Source organism: Hyperolius riggenbachi, chromosome 10 (genome assembly GCF_040937935.1).
Source record: "Hyperolius riggenbachi isolate aHypRig1 chromosome 10, aHypRig1.pri, whole genome shotgun sequence".
Lineage (NCBI taxonomy): Eukaryota > Metazoa > Chordata > Amphibia > Anura > Hyperoliidae > Hyperolius > Hyperolius riggenbachi.
In genome coordinates, this window is record NC_090655.1 from 153,959,126 (window position 1) to 153,975,755 (window position 16,630).

Genomic DNA, 16,630 nt, shown 5'->3' on the forward strand with positions numbered 1-16,630 from the left:
ACTCAGGGGCATATTTAAAATGATTTAAATATACTTCCAAGTTCTACTTATGGCCTCCTCCTTCCCACAGCCATACCAATCCTCACCAAAAAGTTACAAAGCATAGAAGCACAAACAAAACAAAAAGGATGCAGGCCGACAATCGCAATTCTGGAAAATACCAATTGCACTAGCAAAAAACAGTCAATGCAATTTACATGTTCATCGTCGTGCTGTTGCTATTGGCAAAATGGGCACGATACCATTTTTGAATCGTAACGTGCCTAATACAAAAGGGCTCTAATTAGTTGATCTCCCTCTCAGATGGTTTATTTTATTCTTCTTTGGCAGAGTACTTTGGCTAATCCAATTGGCTAAAAGTAAATCACATTTTGGCCAATAGGATTGTAAGCAGGCCCACCATGGCAAGGTAGACTCTTAGGGCAGGTTGGGGGAAGGGGGTGAGTGAGGTATAGGGGATGGCAGTTTTGAAGAGGGATAAGGGGGATAGATGGTCATCATGGGTACCACTCTTACACCCTCAAGCGTAAATTCTGGAAACACTACCACCACCTGATAAATAATTGGGATCCAGTTGGTCCCCCTTAGGCCTGGTTCAACATTGGGATCGCAAAAGGCAAATCACAATCGCCTACGGAGTGTGATTGCATTTTTACGAAGCAAATGTGGCTCCATGTTGCAGTGATGGCATTTTTCGAGTCTCATCCCAAAGAATGAGATTGGCATTCCAACTGCCACCGAAATGTTGCACGCAGTGCACCTGTGCGACATATGCACACCGCAGGCACTGCAAGGTTTTACCACAATGCTTTGCTGAATACCGGCTATCAGCAAAGAGCAGAAACGCTCACCACCAAAAGCACACCAAGTGTGAACTGGCCCTGGAGAGAATTTAATTGGTGATTACAAATTGTTGCAACCTGCAGTGTAGAACTCAGGGGCATATTTAAAATGATTTAAATATACCTCCAAGTTCTACTTATGGCCTCCTCCTCCCCAAAGCCATACCAATCCTCACCAAAAAGTTACAAAGCATAGAAGCACAAACAAAACAAAAAGGATGCAGGCCGACAATTGTAATTCTGGAAAATACCAATTGCACTCGCAAAAACCAGTCAATGCAATTTACATGTTTATCGTCATGCTGTTGCTATTGGCAAAATGGGCATGATACCATTTTTGAATCATAACGTGCCTAATACAAAAGGTCTCTAATTAGTTGATCTCCCTCTCAGATGGTTTATTATATTCTTTTTTGGCAGAGTACTTTGGCTAATCCAATTGGCTAAAAGTAAATCACATTTTGGCCAATAGGATTGTAAGCAGGCCCACCATGGCAAGGTAGACTCTTAGGGCAGGTTGGGGGAAGGGAGTGAGTTAGGTATAGGGGATGGCAGTTTTGAAGAGGGATAAGGGGGATAGATGGTCATCATGGGTACCACTCTTACACCCTCAAGTGCAACGTCTGGAAACACTACCACCACCTGATAAATAATTGGGATCCAGTTGGTCCCCCTTAGGCCTGGTTCTACATTGGGATCGCAAAAGGCAAATCACAATCGCCTATGGAGTGTGATTGCATTTTTACCAAGCAATTGTGGCTCCATGTTGCAGTGATTGCGTTTTTAGAGTCTCATTCCAAAGAATGAGAATGGCATTCTTACTGCCACCGAAATGTTGCACGCAGTGCACCTGTGCAACATATGCACACCGCAGGCACTGCAAGGATTTACCACAGTGCTTTGCTGAATAACGGCTATCAGCAAAGAGCAGAAACGCTCCCCACCAAAAGCACACCAAGTGTGAACTGGTCCAGGAGAGAATTTGATTGGTGATTACAAATTGTTGCAACCTGCAGTGTAGAACTCAGGGGCATATTTAAAATGATTTAAATATACCTCCATGTTCTACTTATGGCCTCCTCCTCCCCACAGCCATACCAATCCTCACCAAAAAAGTTACAAAGCATAGAAGCACAAACAAAACAAAAAGGATGCAGGCCGACAATCGCAATTCTGGAAAATACCAATTGCACTAGCAAAAACCAGTCAATGCAATTTACATGTTCATCGTCGTGCTGTTGCTATTGGCAAAATGGGCATGATACCATTTTTGAATCATAACGTGCCTAATACAAAAGGTCTCTAATTAGTTGATCTCCCTCTCAGATGGTTTATTATATTCTTTTTTGGCATAGTACTTTGGCTAATCCAATTGGCTAAAAGTAAATCACATTTTGGCCAATTGGATTGTAAGCAGGCCCACCATGGCAAGGTAGACTCTTAGGGCAGGTTGGGGGAAGGGAGTGAGTTAGGTATAGGGGATGGCAGTTTTGAAGAGGGATAAGGGGGATAGATGGTCATCATGGGTACCACTCTTACACCCTCAAGAGTAAAGTCTGGAAACACTACCACCACCTGATAAATAATTGGGATCCAGTTGGTCCCCCTTAGGCCTGGTTCAACATTGGGATCGCAAAAGCCAAATCACAATCGCCTATGGAGTGTGATTGCATTTTTACCAAGCAATTGTGGCTCCATGTTGCAGTGATTGCGTTTTTAGAGTCTTATTCCAAAGAATGAGAATGGCATTCTAACTGCCACCAAAATGTTGCACGCAGTGCACCTGTGCGACATATGCACACCGCAGGCACTGCAAGGTTTTACCACAATGCTTTGCTGAATACCGGCTATCAGCAAAGAGCAGAAACGCTCCCCACCAAAAGCACACCAAGTGTGAATTGGCCCTGGAGAGAATTTGATTGGTGATTACAAATTGTTGCAACCTGCAGTGTAGAACTCAGGGGCATATTTAAAATGATTTAAATATACTTCCAAGTTCTACTTATGGCCTCCTCCTCCCCACAGCCATACCGATCCTCACCAAAAAGTTGCAAAGCATAGAAACACAAACAAAACAAAAAGGATGCAGGCCGACAATTGTAATTCTGGAAAATACCAATTGCAGTCGCAAAAACTAGGCAATGCAATTTACATGTTCATCGCCGTGCTGTTGCTATTGGCAAAATGGGCATGATACCATTTTTGAATCGTAACATACCTAATACAAAAGGGCTCTAATTAGTTGATCTCCCTCTCAGGTGGTTTATTTTATTCTTTTTTGGCAGAGTACTTTGGCTAATCCTATTGGCTAAAAGTAAATCACATTTTGGCCAATAGGATTGTAAGCAGGCCCACCATGGCAAGGTAAACTCTTAGGCCAGGTTGGGGGAAGGGAGTGAGTTAGGTATAGGGGATGGCAGTTTTGAAGAGGGATAAGGGGGATAGATGGTCATCATGGGTACCACTCTTACTCCCTCAAGTGTAAAATCTGGAAAAACTACCACCACCTAATAAATAATTGGGATCCAGTTGGTCCCCCTTAGGCCTGGTTCAACATTGGGATCGCAAAAGGCAAATCACAATCGCCTATGGAGTGCATTTTTACGAAGCAAATGTGGCTCCATGTTGCACTGATTGCGTTTTTCGAGTCTCATTCCAAAGAATGAGATTGGCATTCTAACTGCCACCGAAATGTTGCACGCAGTGCACCTGTGCGACATATGCACACCGCAGGCACTGCAAGGTTTTACCACAATGCTTTGCTGAATACCAGCTATCAGCAAAGAGCAGAAACACTCACCACCAAAAGCACACAAAGTGTAAACTGGCCCTGGAGAGAATTTGATTTGTAATTACAAATTGTTGCAACCTGCAGTGTAAAACTCAGGGGCATATTTAAAATGATTTAAATATACTTCCAAGTTCTACTTATGGCCTCCTCCTTCCCACAGCCATACCAATCTTCACCAAAAAGTTACAAAGCATAGAAGCACAAACAAAACAAAAAGGATGCTGGCCGACAATTGTAATTCTGGAAAATACCAATTGCACTCGCAAAAACCAGGCAATGCAATTTACATGTTCATCGTCATGCTGTTGCTATTGGCAAAATGGGCACGATACCATTTTTGAATCGTAACGTGCCTAATACAAAAGGGCTCTAATTAGTTGATCTCCCTCTCAGATGGTTTATTTTATTCTTCTTTGGCAGAGTACTTTGGCTAATCCAAATGGCTAAAAGTAAATCACATTTTGGCCAATAGGATTGTAAGCAGGCCCACCATGGCAAGGTAGACTCTTAGGCAGGTTGGGGGAAGGGAGTGAGTGAGGTATAGGGGATGGCAGTTTTGAAGATGGATAAGGGGGATAGATGGTCATCATGGGTACCACTCTTACACCCTCAAGTGTGAAGTCTGGAAAAACTACCAACACCTGATAAATAATTGGGATCCAGCTGGTCCCCCTTAGGCCTGGTTCAACATTGGGATCGCAAAAGGCAAATCACAATCGCCTATGGAGTGTGATTGCATTTTTACCAAGCAATTGTGGCTCCATGTTGCAGTGATTGCGTTTTTAGAGTCTCATTCCAAAGAATGAGAATGGCATTCTAACTGCCACCGAAATGTTGCACGCAGTGCACCTGTGCGACATATGCACACCGCAGGCACTGCAAGGTTTTACCACAATGCTTTGCTGAATACCGGCTATCAGCAAAGAGCAGAAACGCTCCCCACCAAAAGCACACCAAGTGTGAACTGGTCCTGGAGAGAATTTGATTGGTGATTACAAATTGTTGCAACCTGCAGTGTAAAACTCAGGGGCATATTTAAAATGATTTAAATATACTTCCAAGTTCTACTTATGGCCTCCTCCTTCCCACAGCCATACCAATCCTCACCAAAAAGTTACAAAGCATAGAAGCACAAACAAAACAAAAAGGATGCAGGCCGACAATTGTAATTCTGGAAAATACCAATTGCACTAGCAAAAACCAGTCAATGCAATTTACATGTTCATCGTCGTGCTGTTGCTATTGGCAAAATGGGCACGATACCATTTTTGAATCGTAACGTGCCTAATACAAAAGGGCTCTAATTAGTTGATCTCCCTCTCAGATGGTTTATTTTATTCTTCTGTGGCAGAGTACTTTGGCTAATCCAAATGGCTAAAAGTAAATCACATTTTGGCCAATAGGATTGTAAGCAGGCCCACCATGGCAAGGTAGACTCTTAGGCAGGTTGGGGGAAGGGAGTGAGTGAGGTATAGGGGATGGCAGTTTTGAAGATGGATAAGGGGGATAGATGGTCATCATGGGTACCACTCTTACACCCTCAAGTGTAAAGTCTGGAAAAACTACCAACACCTGATAAATAATTGGGATCCAGCTGGTCCCCCTTAGGCCTGGTTCAACATTGGGATCGCAAAAGGCAAATCACAATCGCCTATGGAGTGTGATTGCATTTTTACCAAGCAATTGTGGCTCCATGTTGCAGTGATTGCGTTTTTAGAGTCTCATTCCAAAGAATGAGAATGGCATTCTAACTGCCACCAAAATGTTGCACGCAGTGCACCTGTGCGACATATGCACACCGCAGGCACTGCAAGGTTTTACCACAATGCTTTGCTGAATACCGGCTATCAGCAAAAAGCAGAAACGCTCACCACCAAAAGCACACCAAGTGTGAACTGGCCCTGGAGAGAATTTGATTGGTGATTACAAATTGTTGCAACCTGCAGTGTAGAACTCAGGGGCATATTTAAAATGATTTAAATATACCTCCAAGTTCTACTTATGGCCTCCTCCTCCCCACAGCCATACCAATCCTCACCAAAAAGTTACAAAGCATAGAAGCACAAACAAAACAAAAAGGATGCAGGCCGACAATTGTAATTCTGGAAAATACCAATTGCACTAGCAAAAACCAGTCAATGCAATTTACATGTTCATCGTCATGCTGTTGCTATTGGCAAAATGGGCACGATACCATTTTTGAATCGTAACGTGCCTAATACAAAAGGGCTCTAATTAGTTGATCTCCCTCTCAGATGGTTTATTTTATTCTTCTTTGGCAGAGTACTTTGGCTAATCCAATTGGCTAAAAGTAAATCACATTTTGGCCAATAGGATTGTAAGCAGGCCCACCATGGCAAAGTAGACTCTTAGGCCAGGTTGGGGGAAGGGAGTGAGTGAGGTATAGGGGATGGCAGTTTTGAAGATGGATAAGGGGGATAGATGGTCATCATGGGTACCACTCTTACACCCTCAAGTGTAAAGTCTGGAAAAACTACCACCACCTGATAAATAATTGGGATCCAGTTGGTCCCCCTTAGGCCTGGTTCAACATTGGGATCGCAAAAGGCAAATCACAATCGCCTATGGAGTGTGATTGCATTTTTACCAAGCAATTGTGGCTCCATGTTGCAGTGATTGCGTTTTTAGAGTCTCATTCCAAAGAATGAGAATGGCATTCTAACTGCCACAAAATGTTGCACGCAGTGCACCTGTGCGACATATGCACACCGCAGGCACTGCAAGGTTTTACCACAATGCTTTGCTGAATACCGGCTATCAGCAAAGAGCAGAAACGCTCACCACCAAAAGCACACCAAGTGTGAACTGGCCCTGGAGAGAATTTGATTGGTGATTACAAATTGTTGCAACCTGCAGTGTAGAACTCAGGGGCATATTTAAAATGATTTAAATATACCTTCAAGTTCTACTTATGGCCTCCTCCTCCCCAAAGCCATACCAATCTTCACCAAAAAGTTACAAAGCATAGAAGCACAAACAAAACAAAAAGGATGCTGGCCGACAATTGTAATTCTGGAAAATACCAATTGCACTCGCAAAAACCAGGCAATGCAATTTACATGTTCATCGCCGTGCTGCTGCTATTGGCAAAATGAGCACGACACAATTTTTGAATCGTAACGTGCCTAATACAAAAGTGGTCTAATTAGTTGATCTCCCTCTCAGGTGGTTTATTTTATTCTTTTTTGGCAGAGTATTTTGGCTAATCCTATTGGCTAAAAGTAAATCACATTTTGGCCAATAGGATTGTAAGCAGGCCCACCATGGCAAGGTAGACTCTTAGGCCAGGTTGGGGGAAGGGAGTGAGTGAGGTATAGGGGATGGCAGTTTTGAAGATGGATAAGGGGGATAGATGGTCATCATGGGTACCACTCTTACACCCTCAAGTGTAAAGTCTGGAAACACTACCACCACCTGATAAATAATTGGGATCCAGTTGGTCCCCCTTAGGCCTGGTTCAACATTGGGATCGCAAAAGGCAAATCACAATCGCCTATGGAGTGCATTTTTACGAAGCAAATGTGGCTCCATGTTGCAGTGATGGCATTTTTCGAGTCTCATCCCAAAGAATGAGATTGGCATTCCAACTGCCACCGAAATGTTGCACGCAGTGCACCTGTGCGACATATGCACACCGCAGGCACTGCAAGGTTTTACCACAATGCTTTGCTGAATACCGGCTATCAGCAAAGAGCAGAAACGCTCCCCACCAAAAGCACACCAAGTGTGAACTGGTCCTGGAGAGAATTTGATTGGTGATTACAAATTGTTGCAACCTGCAGTGTAAAACTCAGGGGCATATTTAAAATGATTTAAATATACTTCCAAGTTCTACTTATAGCCTCCTCCTTCCCACAGCCATACCAATCCTCACCAAAAAGTTACAAAGCATAAAAGTACAAACAAAACAAAAAGGATGCAGGCCGACAATTGTAATTCTGGAAAATACCAATTGCACTAGCAAAAACCAGTCAATGCAATTTACATGTTCATCGTCATGCTGTTGCTGCTGGCAAAATGGGCACGATACCATTTTTGAATCGTAACGTGCCTAATACAAAAGGGCTCTAATTAGTTGATCTCCCTCTCAGATGGTTTATTTTATTCTTTTTTGGCAGAGTACTTTGACTAATCCAATTGGCTAAAGTAAATCACATTTTGGCCAATAGGATTGTAAGCAGGCCCACCATGGCAAGGTAGTTTCTTAGGCCAGGTTGGGGGAAGGGAGTGAGTGAGGTATAGGGGATGGCAGTTTTGAAGATGGATAAGGGGGATAGATGGTCATCATGGGTACCACTCTTACACCCTCAAGTAATCCTATTGGCTAAAAGTAAATAACATTTTGGCCAATAGGATTGTAAGCAGGCCCACCATGGCAAGGTAGACTCTTAGCCAGGTTGGGGGAAGGGAGTGAGTTAGGTATAGGGGATGGCAGTTTTGAAGATGGATAAGGGGGATAGATGGTCATCATGGGTACCACTCTTACACCCTCAAGTGTAAAGTCTGGAAACTCTACCACCACCTGATAAATAATTGGGATCCAGTTGGTCCCCCTTAGGCCTGGTTCAACATTGGGATCGCAAAAGGCAAATCACAATCGCCTATGGAGTGTGATTGCATTTTTACCAAGCAATTGTGGCTCCATGTTGCAGTGATTGCGTTTTTAGAGTCTCATTCCAAAGAATGAGATTGGCATTCCAACTGCCACCGAAATGTTGCACGCAGTGCACCTGTGCGACATATGCACACCGCAGGCACTGCAAGGTTTTACCACAATGCTTTGCTGAATACCGGCTATCAGCAAAGAGCAGAAACGCTCCCCACCAAAAGCACACCAAGTGTGAACTGGTCCTGGAGAGAATTTGATTGGTGATTACAAATTGTTGCAACCTGCAGTGTAAAACTCAGGGGCATATTTAAAATGATTTAAATATACTTCCAAGTTCTACTTATGGCCTCCTCCTTCCCACAGCCATACCAATCCTCACCAAAAAGTTACAAAGCATAGAAGCACAAACAAAACAAAAAGGATGCAGGCCGACAATTGTAATTCTGGAAAATACCAATTGCACTAGCAAAAACCTGTCAATGCAATTTACATGTTCATCGTCGTGCTGTTGCTATTGGCAAAATGGGCACGATACCATTTTTGAATCGTAACGTGCCTAATACAAAAGGGCTCTAATTAGTTGATCTCCCTCTCAGATGGTTTATTTTATTCTTCTTTGGCAGAGTACTTTGGCTAATCCAAATGGCTAAAAGTAAATCACATTTTGGCCAATAGGATTGTAAGCAGGCCCACCATGGCAAGGTAGACTCTTAGGCAGGTTGGGGGAAGGGAGTGAGTGAGGTATAGGGGATGGCAGTTTTGAAGATGGATAAGGGGGATAGATGGTCATCATGGGTACCACTCTTACACCCTCAAGTGTAAAGTCTGGAAAAACTACCAACACCTGATAAATAATTGGGATCCAGCTGGTCCCCCTTAGGCCTGGTTCAACATTGGGATCGCAAAAGGCAAATCACAATCGCCTATGGAGTGTGATTGCATTTTTACCAAGCAATTGTGGCTCCATGTTGCAGTGATTGCGTTTTTAGAGTCTCATTCCAAAGAATGAGATTGGCATTCCAACTGCCACCGAAATGTTGCACGCAGTGCACCTGTGCGACATATGCACACCGCAGGCACTGCAAGGTTTTACCACAATGCTTTGCTGAATACCGGCTATCAGCAAAGAGCAGAAACGCTCCCCACCAAAAGCACACCAAGTGTGAACTGGTCCTGGAGAGAATTTGATTGGTGATTACAAATTGTTGCAACCTGCAGTGTAAAACTCAGGGGCATATTTAAAATGATTTAAATATACTTCCAAGTTCTACTTATGGCCTCCTCCTTCCCACAGCCATACCAATCCTCACCAAAAAGTTACAAAGCATAGAAGCACAAACAAAACAAAAAGGATGCAGGCCGACAATTGTAATTCTGGAAAATACCAATTGCACTAGCAAAAACCTGTCAATGCAATTTACATGTTCATCGTCGTGCTGTTGCTATTGGCAAAATGGGCACGATACCATTTTTTAATCGTAACGTGCCTAATACAAAAGGGCTCTAATTAGTTGATCTCCCTCTCAGATGGTTTATTTTATTCTTCTTTGGCAGAGTACTTTGGCTAATCCAAATGGCTAAAAGTAAATCACATTTTGGCCAATAGGATTGTAAGCAGGCCCACCATGGCAAGGTAGACTCTTAGGCAGGTTGGGGGAAGGGAGTGAGTGAGGTATAGGGGATGGCAGTTTTGAAGATGGATAAGGGGGATAGATGGTCATCATGGGTACCACTCTTACACCCTCAAGTGTAAAGTCTGGAAAAACTACCAACACCTGATAAATAATTGGGATCCAGCTGGTCCCCCTTAGGCCTGGTTCAACATTGGGATCGCAAAAGGCAAATCACAATCGCCTATGGAGTGTGATTGCATTTTTACCAAGCAATTGTGGCTCCATGTTGCAGTGATTGCGTTTTTAGAGTCTCATTCCAAAGAATGAGAATGGCATTCTAACTGCCACCAAAATGTTGCACGCAGTGCACCTGTGCGACATATGCACACCGCAGGCACTGCAAGGTTTTACCACAATGCTTTGCTGAATACCGGCTATCAGCAAAAAGCAGAAACGCTCACCACCAAAAGCACACCAAGTGTGAACTGGTCCTGGAGAGAATTTGATTGGTGATTACAAATTGTTGCAACCTGCAGTGTAGAACTCAGGGGCATATTTAAAATGATTTAAATATACCTCCAAGTTCTACTTATGGCCTCCTCCTCCCCACAGCCATACCAATCCTCACCAAAAAGTTACAAAGCATAGAAGCACAAACAAAACAAAAAGGATGCAGGCCGACAATTGTAATTCTGGAAAATACCAATTGCACTAGCAAAAACCAGTCAATGCAATTTACATGTTCATCGTCATGCTGTTGCTATTGGCAAAATGGGCACGATACCATTTTTGAATCGTAACGTGCCTAATACAAAAGGGCTCTAATTAGTTGATCTCCCTCTCAGATGGTTTATTTTATTCTTCTTTGGCAGAGTACTTTGGCTAATCCAATTGGCTAAAAGTAAATCACATTTTGGCCAATAGGATTGTAAGCAGGCCCACCATGGCAAAGTAGACTCTTAGGCCAGGTTGGGGGAAGGGAGTGAGTGAGGTATAGGGGATGGCAGTTTTGAAGATGGATAAGGGGGATAGATGGTCATCATGGGTACCACTCTTACACCCTCAAGTGTAAAGTCTGGAAACACTACCACCACCTGATAAATAATTGGGATCCAGTTGGTCCCCCTTAGGCCTGGTTCAACATTGGGATCGCAAAAGGCAAATCACTATCGCCTATGGAGTGTGATTGCATTTTTACCAAGCAATTGTGGCTCCATGTTGCAGTGATTGCGTTTTTAGAGTCTCATTCCAAAGAATGAGAATGGCATTCTAACTGCCACCAAAATGTTGCACGCAGTGCACCTGTGCGACATATGCACACCGCAGGCACTGCAAGGTTTTACCACAATGCTTTGCTGAATACCGGCTATCAGCAAAGAGCAGAAACGCTCACCACCAAAAGCACACCAAGTGTGAACTGGCCCTGGAGAGAATTTGATTGGTGATTACAAATTGTTGCAACCTGCAGTGTAGAACTCAGGGGCATATTTAAAATGATTTAAATATACCTCCAAGTTCTACTTATGGCCTCCTCCCCCCCAAAGCCATACCAATCTTCACCAAAAAGTTACAAAGCATAGAAGCACAAACAAAACAAAAAGGATGCTGGCCGACAATTGTAATTCTGAAAAATACCAATTGCACTCGCAAAAACCAGGCAATGCAATTTACATGTTCATCGTCATGCTGTTGCTGTTGGCAAAATGGGCACGATACCATTTTTGAATCGTAACGTGCCTAATACAAAAGGGCTCTAATTAGTTGATCTCCCTCTCAGATGGTTTATTTTATTCTTTTTTGGCAGAGTACTTTGACTAATCCAATTGGCTAAAGTAAATCACATTTTGGCCAATAGGATTGTAAGCAGGCCCACCATGGCAAGGTAGACTCTTAGGCCAGGTTGGGGGAAGGGAGTGAGTGAGGTATAGGGGATGGCAGTTTTGAAGATGGATAAGGGGGATAGATGGTCATCATGGGTACCACTCTTACACCCTCAAGTAATCCTATTGGCTAAAAGTAAATCACATTTTGGCCAATAGGATTGTAAGCAGGCCCACCATGGCAAGGTAGACTCTTAGGCCAGGTTGGGGGAAGGGAGTGAGTTAGGTATAGGGGATGGCAGTTTTGAAGAGGGATAAGGGGGATAGATGGTCATCATGGGTACCACTCTTACACCCTCAAGTGTAAAGTCTGGAAACACTACCACCACCTGATAAATAATTTGGATCCAGTTGGTCCCCCTTAGGCCTGGTTCAACATTGGGATCGCAAAAGGTAAATCACAATCGTCTATAGAGTGTGATTGCATTTTTACGAAGCAAATGTGGCTCCATGTTGCAGTGATGGCATTTTTCGAGTCTCATCCCAAAGAATGAGATTGGCATTCCAACTGCCACCGAAATGTTGCACGCAGTGCACCTGTGCGAGATATGCACACCGCAGGCACTGCAAGGATTTACCACAATGCTTTGCTGAATACCGGCTATCAGCAAAAGAGCAGAAACGCTCCCCACCAAAAGCACACCAAGTGTGAACTGGTCCTGGAGAGAATTTGATTGGTGATTACAAATTGTTGCAACCTGCAGTGTAGAACTCAGGGGCATATTTAAAATGATTTAAATATACCTCCAAGTTCTACTTATGGACTCCTCCTCCCCACAGCCATACCAATCCTCACCAAAAAGTTACAAAGCATAGAAGCGCAAACAAAACAAAAAAGATGCAGGCCGACAATCGTAATTCTGGGAAATACCAATTGCACTAGCAAAAACCCGGCAATGCAATTTACATGTTCATCGCCGTGCTGTTGCTATTGGCAAAATGGGCAGGATACAATTTTTGAATTGAAACGTGCCTAATACAAAAGGGCCCTAATTAGTTGATCTCCCTCTAAGATAGTTTATTATATTCTTTTTTGGCAGAGTACTTTGGCTAATCCAATTGGCTAAAAGTAAATGACATTTTGGCCAATAGGATTGTAAGCCGGCCCACCATGACAAGGTAGACTCTTAGGGCAGGTTGGGGGGAAGAGAGTGAGTGAGGTATAGGGGATGGCAGTTTTGAAGAGGGATAAGGGGGATAGGTGGTCATCATGGGTACCACTCTTACACCCTCAAGTGTAAAGTCTGGAAACACGATGACCACCTGATAAATAATTGGGATCAAGTTGGTCCCCCTTAGGCCTGGTTCAACATTGGGATTGCAAAAGGCAAATCACAATCGCCTATGGAGTGTGATTGTATTTTTACCAAGCAAATGTGGCTCCATGTTGCAGTGATTGCGTTTTTTGAGCCTCATTCCAGAGAATAATAATGGCATTCTAACTGCCACTGAAATGTTGCATGCAGTGCACCTTTGCGACATATGCACACCGCAGGCACTGCAAGAATTTACCACAGTGCTTTGCTGAATACCGGCTATCAGCAAACAGCAGAAACACTCCCCACCAAAAGCACTCCAAACACCAAAAAATTACTGTGCACGGTACAAAGTAAGTAACAATATGGGGTGTACTGTAATATAGAAAAATCTATATGTTCCGGCCAGTACCCGAAGTTTGGCCTCTTCGCGGTCTGGCTGGCCACTTCAGGTTCTGGCCGGCCAATGTGCGAAGTGGCCGCTGCACTGCGGCCAGTGTTAGAAATGAAACGATTCCTGAAAGATGAATGTATTTTCTGGCCGTCTCGCTGCGGCCGAATGTATGAAAAGTTAATTAATTTAATGAAATTAAGCCGGCGGCATTATAGCAAATGAAGCCGCCGACTTCCGCTCTGCGTCTCTCTCATCCCCCCTGCCTCTCTCTCTCTCTCCTACTGGCAGCCGGGGGGGACACGCGTGTCCCCGAGAGTCGTTCGTTGCGGCAGGTAATCCTGCCGTTCTTGCAGAGCGGGTGCTGGCAGAAGCAATGTCTGCAGTCTTCCCCGCTCTGCTCCCCTGGCGCGACGAACGACTCTCAGGGACACGCGTGTCCCCCCCGGCTGCCAGTAACATAGAGAGAGAGAGGCAGGGGGGAGGAGAGAGACGCAGAGCGGAGGTCGGAGGCTTCATTTGCTACAATGCCGCCGGCTTAATTTCATTAACATTAACCAACTTTTCATACATTCGCCCGCAGCGAGACGGCCAGAAAATACATTCCTCTTTCAGGAATCATTTCCTTTTTTAACACTGGCCGCAGCGCAGCGGCCACTTCGCACATTGGCCAGCCAGAACGCGAAGTGGCCAAACTTCGGGTTCTGGCCATAACATATATACTAAATATAAACACACTGGCTCAAAATTCAGACTTGGTAGACAAAGTAATTACAGTGACAAATGTTACATGATGAATAAAATGTATAACACATTTCAAGACACAACATGTTGAGAGAGCCTTGTCCTTGTGAGTTTACTATCTATGGGAATTCAGGGGATGGGGTAGTAAACAACATGTATACCAAGAGGTGATGTGTTTTTAGGTTTGCTAGTGAGGAGCACAACTTGGCCAGAGGCTGATGTGGGAGTGGCGTAAGTTGGAGTGTGTATGCTTGTTGGAAAATCTATCTATCTATCAAGTGTGATGCTACTTCAGGACCATATACTAGCACAGAGTAATAATTCATAGCAGCAATTCATAGCTGTTGCATGAAATAACTGGAGAATTGTTGCCACCCTGTCATCCTATAAATTGTAACACCAGATTACTATCAAGTGTGACCATGTTTCAGGGCAGTATACAGTCACGCTCTGTCAGTCAGTTGTAAATGGTGGTGAGAAATGACTTTTGGGTACCTCTCCCATTTGTAGAGCTGCAGGACTGTCTTACAGGATGTATTCTCTGCAGAATCCGGCACCTGGCCTCCAGTACTGCAGAGTGACCAGGATCTGCTTTCCTTTCTATCCTCTTCCCCAATGTGCATCCATACTAGAACAGCAGTGAAAAGCACCACCTGAGAGGGCGTGTGCCAGAGGCTCCCAGCATCCTCTATCTATACCCAGCTGAGTATTGGGAGGTCATCAGGTAATCCTGACCAGGGCAGTTTTTAGGCAAAAATACACCCAGGACGAGGGTATGAAAAGTGCACCCCCCCTCCACGTGAAGCCAGGTATAGGGGCCCGCAGTATAGGTTAGCAAGGTCTAGTTGCACTCAGTATAGGTAGCCAACTATAAGTCTCCCCAGTATAGGTAGCCAGGCATAAGTGCCCCAGTATCGGTAGCCAGCTGTAGGTCCCCACAGTATAGGTTAGCCAGGTAGGTGCCTCCAGTATAGGTATGCAATATAGTTGTCCCGGCATAGGTTAGATAGGCAGGTGTCGCCGCTATAGGTTAGATAGGTAGGTGCCCCCAGTACATGTTAGCTAGGTGGATGTCTCCAATATAGGTAGCCAGAATAGTTGCCCAGAGTATAGGCTAGCTAGGTAGGTGCCCCCAGTATAGGCTAGCTAGGTAGGTGCCCGCAGTATAGGCTAGATAGGTAGGTGCCCCATGTATAGGTTAGATAGGTAGATGCCCCCAATATAGGTTAGATAGGTAGCTGCCCCCAGTAAAGGCTAGATGGGTAGGTGCCCCCAGTACAGGTTAGATAGGTAGGTGCCCCCAGTATAGGCTAGATAGGTAGGTGCCTCCAGTATAGGCTAGATAGGTAGGTGCCTCCAGTATAGGTTAGATAGGTAGGAACCCCCAGTACAGGATAGATAGGTAGTTGCCCCCTGTATAGGTTATATAGGTAGATATGACAAAAAAGTTAGTCGGGAGCCTCATATACAACATATCAAACTTTTTTTTTATTCGAAAAACATAGTGTGAATAACCCCCCCCCCCCCCCCCCATTTAAAACCATAAAAATGGTTGCAGTTCCCATAGAGGATGGTAGGCCTACCGCTAGATGAATTTGGAGTGCACTCCTATTATTCAAGCATAAGCAACAGTTACCAATAGCGTATTTCTTCGGGACCCCCTTTATGTAAACTCAGGATGCTATTAATCCTTGTGATGTTCTCTATAGGTATCCGGGTCATGTGCCATATGTCATGGAAAGCATATGATGAATAGACTTCAGCCTCTTACTTTAGCTTCCCTTTTTATATGCAGAACATACCCAGCAATTTTTCTAAGCAGACCGGCACTCGCATGGACTCACCTGTCCTTTTGTATAAGCGTATTACGCTATAATGGCGGGTACTTCCGGCATGAGCAACGTCCATATGCCAGGTTCCCTTGCGTGCCACTCATCTGCCACCGTCCGTTTATGTGCACCGGCTACTTCTGCTGTTCAGGCGTTTTGAAGCAGGAACCAGGATGCTGGGAGGAGAGAGCGAGGCCGTACACCGAGATCCGTCACATGACCGCAGCCTCACGTGACGCGTTTCACCCGGCGTCGGATTTCTTCAGAAAGGTAGGTACCTGCAATATAGGTTAGATAGGTAGCTGCCCCAGTATAGGTTAGATAGGTAGGTACCAGCAATATAGGTTAGATAGGTAGCTGCCCCCAGTATGGGTAAGATAGGTAGGTACTCCCAGTATAGGTTAGATAGGTAGGTGCCCCCAGTATAGGTTAGATAGATAGGTGCCCCCCAGTATAGGTTAGATAGGTAGGTGCCCCCCAGTATAGGCTAGATAGGTATGTGCCCCCCAGTATAGGCTAGATAAGTAGGTGCCCCAGCATAGGTTAGATAGGTAGGTACCCCCAGTATAGGCTAGATAGGTAGGTGCCCCCAGTATAGGTTAGATAGGTAGGTATCCCCTGTATAGGTTAGATAGGTAGGTTCACCCTGTATAG

General features: G+C 44.4%; 1 long non-coding RNA gene across 1 annotated transcript in view; it reads right to left on the minus strand.

Annotated features, from left to right (window-relative positions):
* LOC137534231 (uncharacterized) overlaps positions 1 to 16,123 on the minus strand; it is an 84,067-nt gene extending 67,944 nt beyond the window's left edge. The window contains exon 1 of the long non-coding RNA XR_011024331.1: positions 15,992 to 16,123. This is a non-coding gene — a long non-coding RNA (uncharacterized lncRNA). The remainder of the gene's footprint in view (positions 1 to 15,991) is intronic.
* Positions 16,124 to 16,630: the final 507 nt, after the last annotated feature.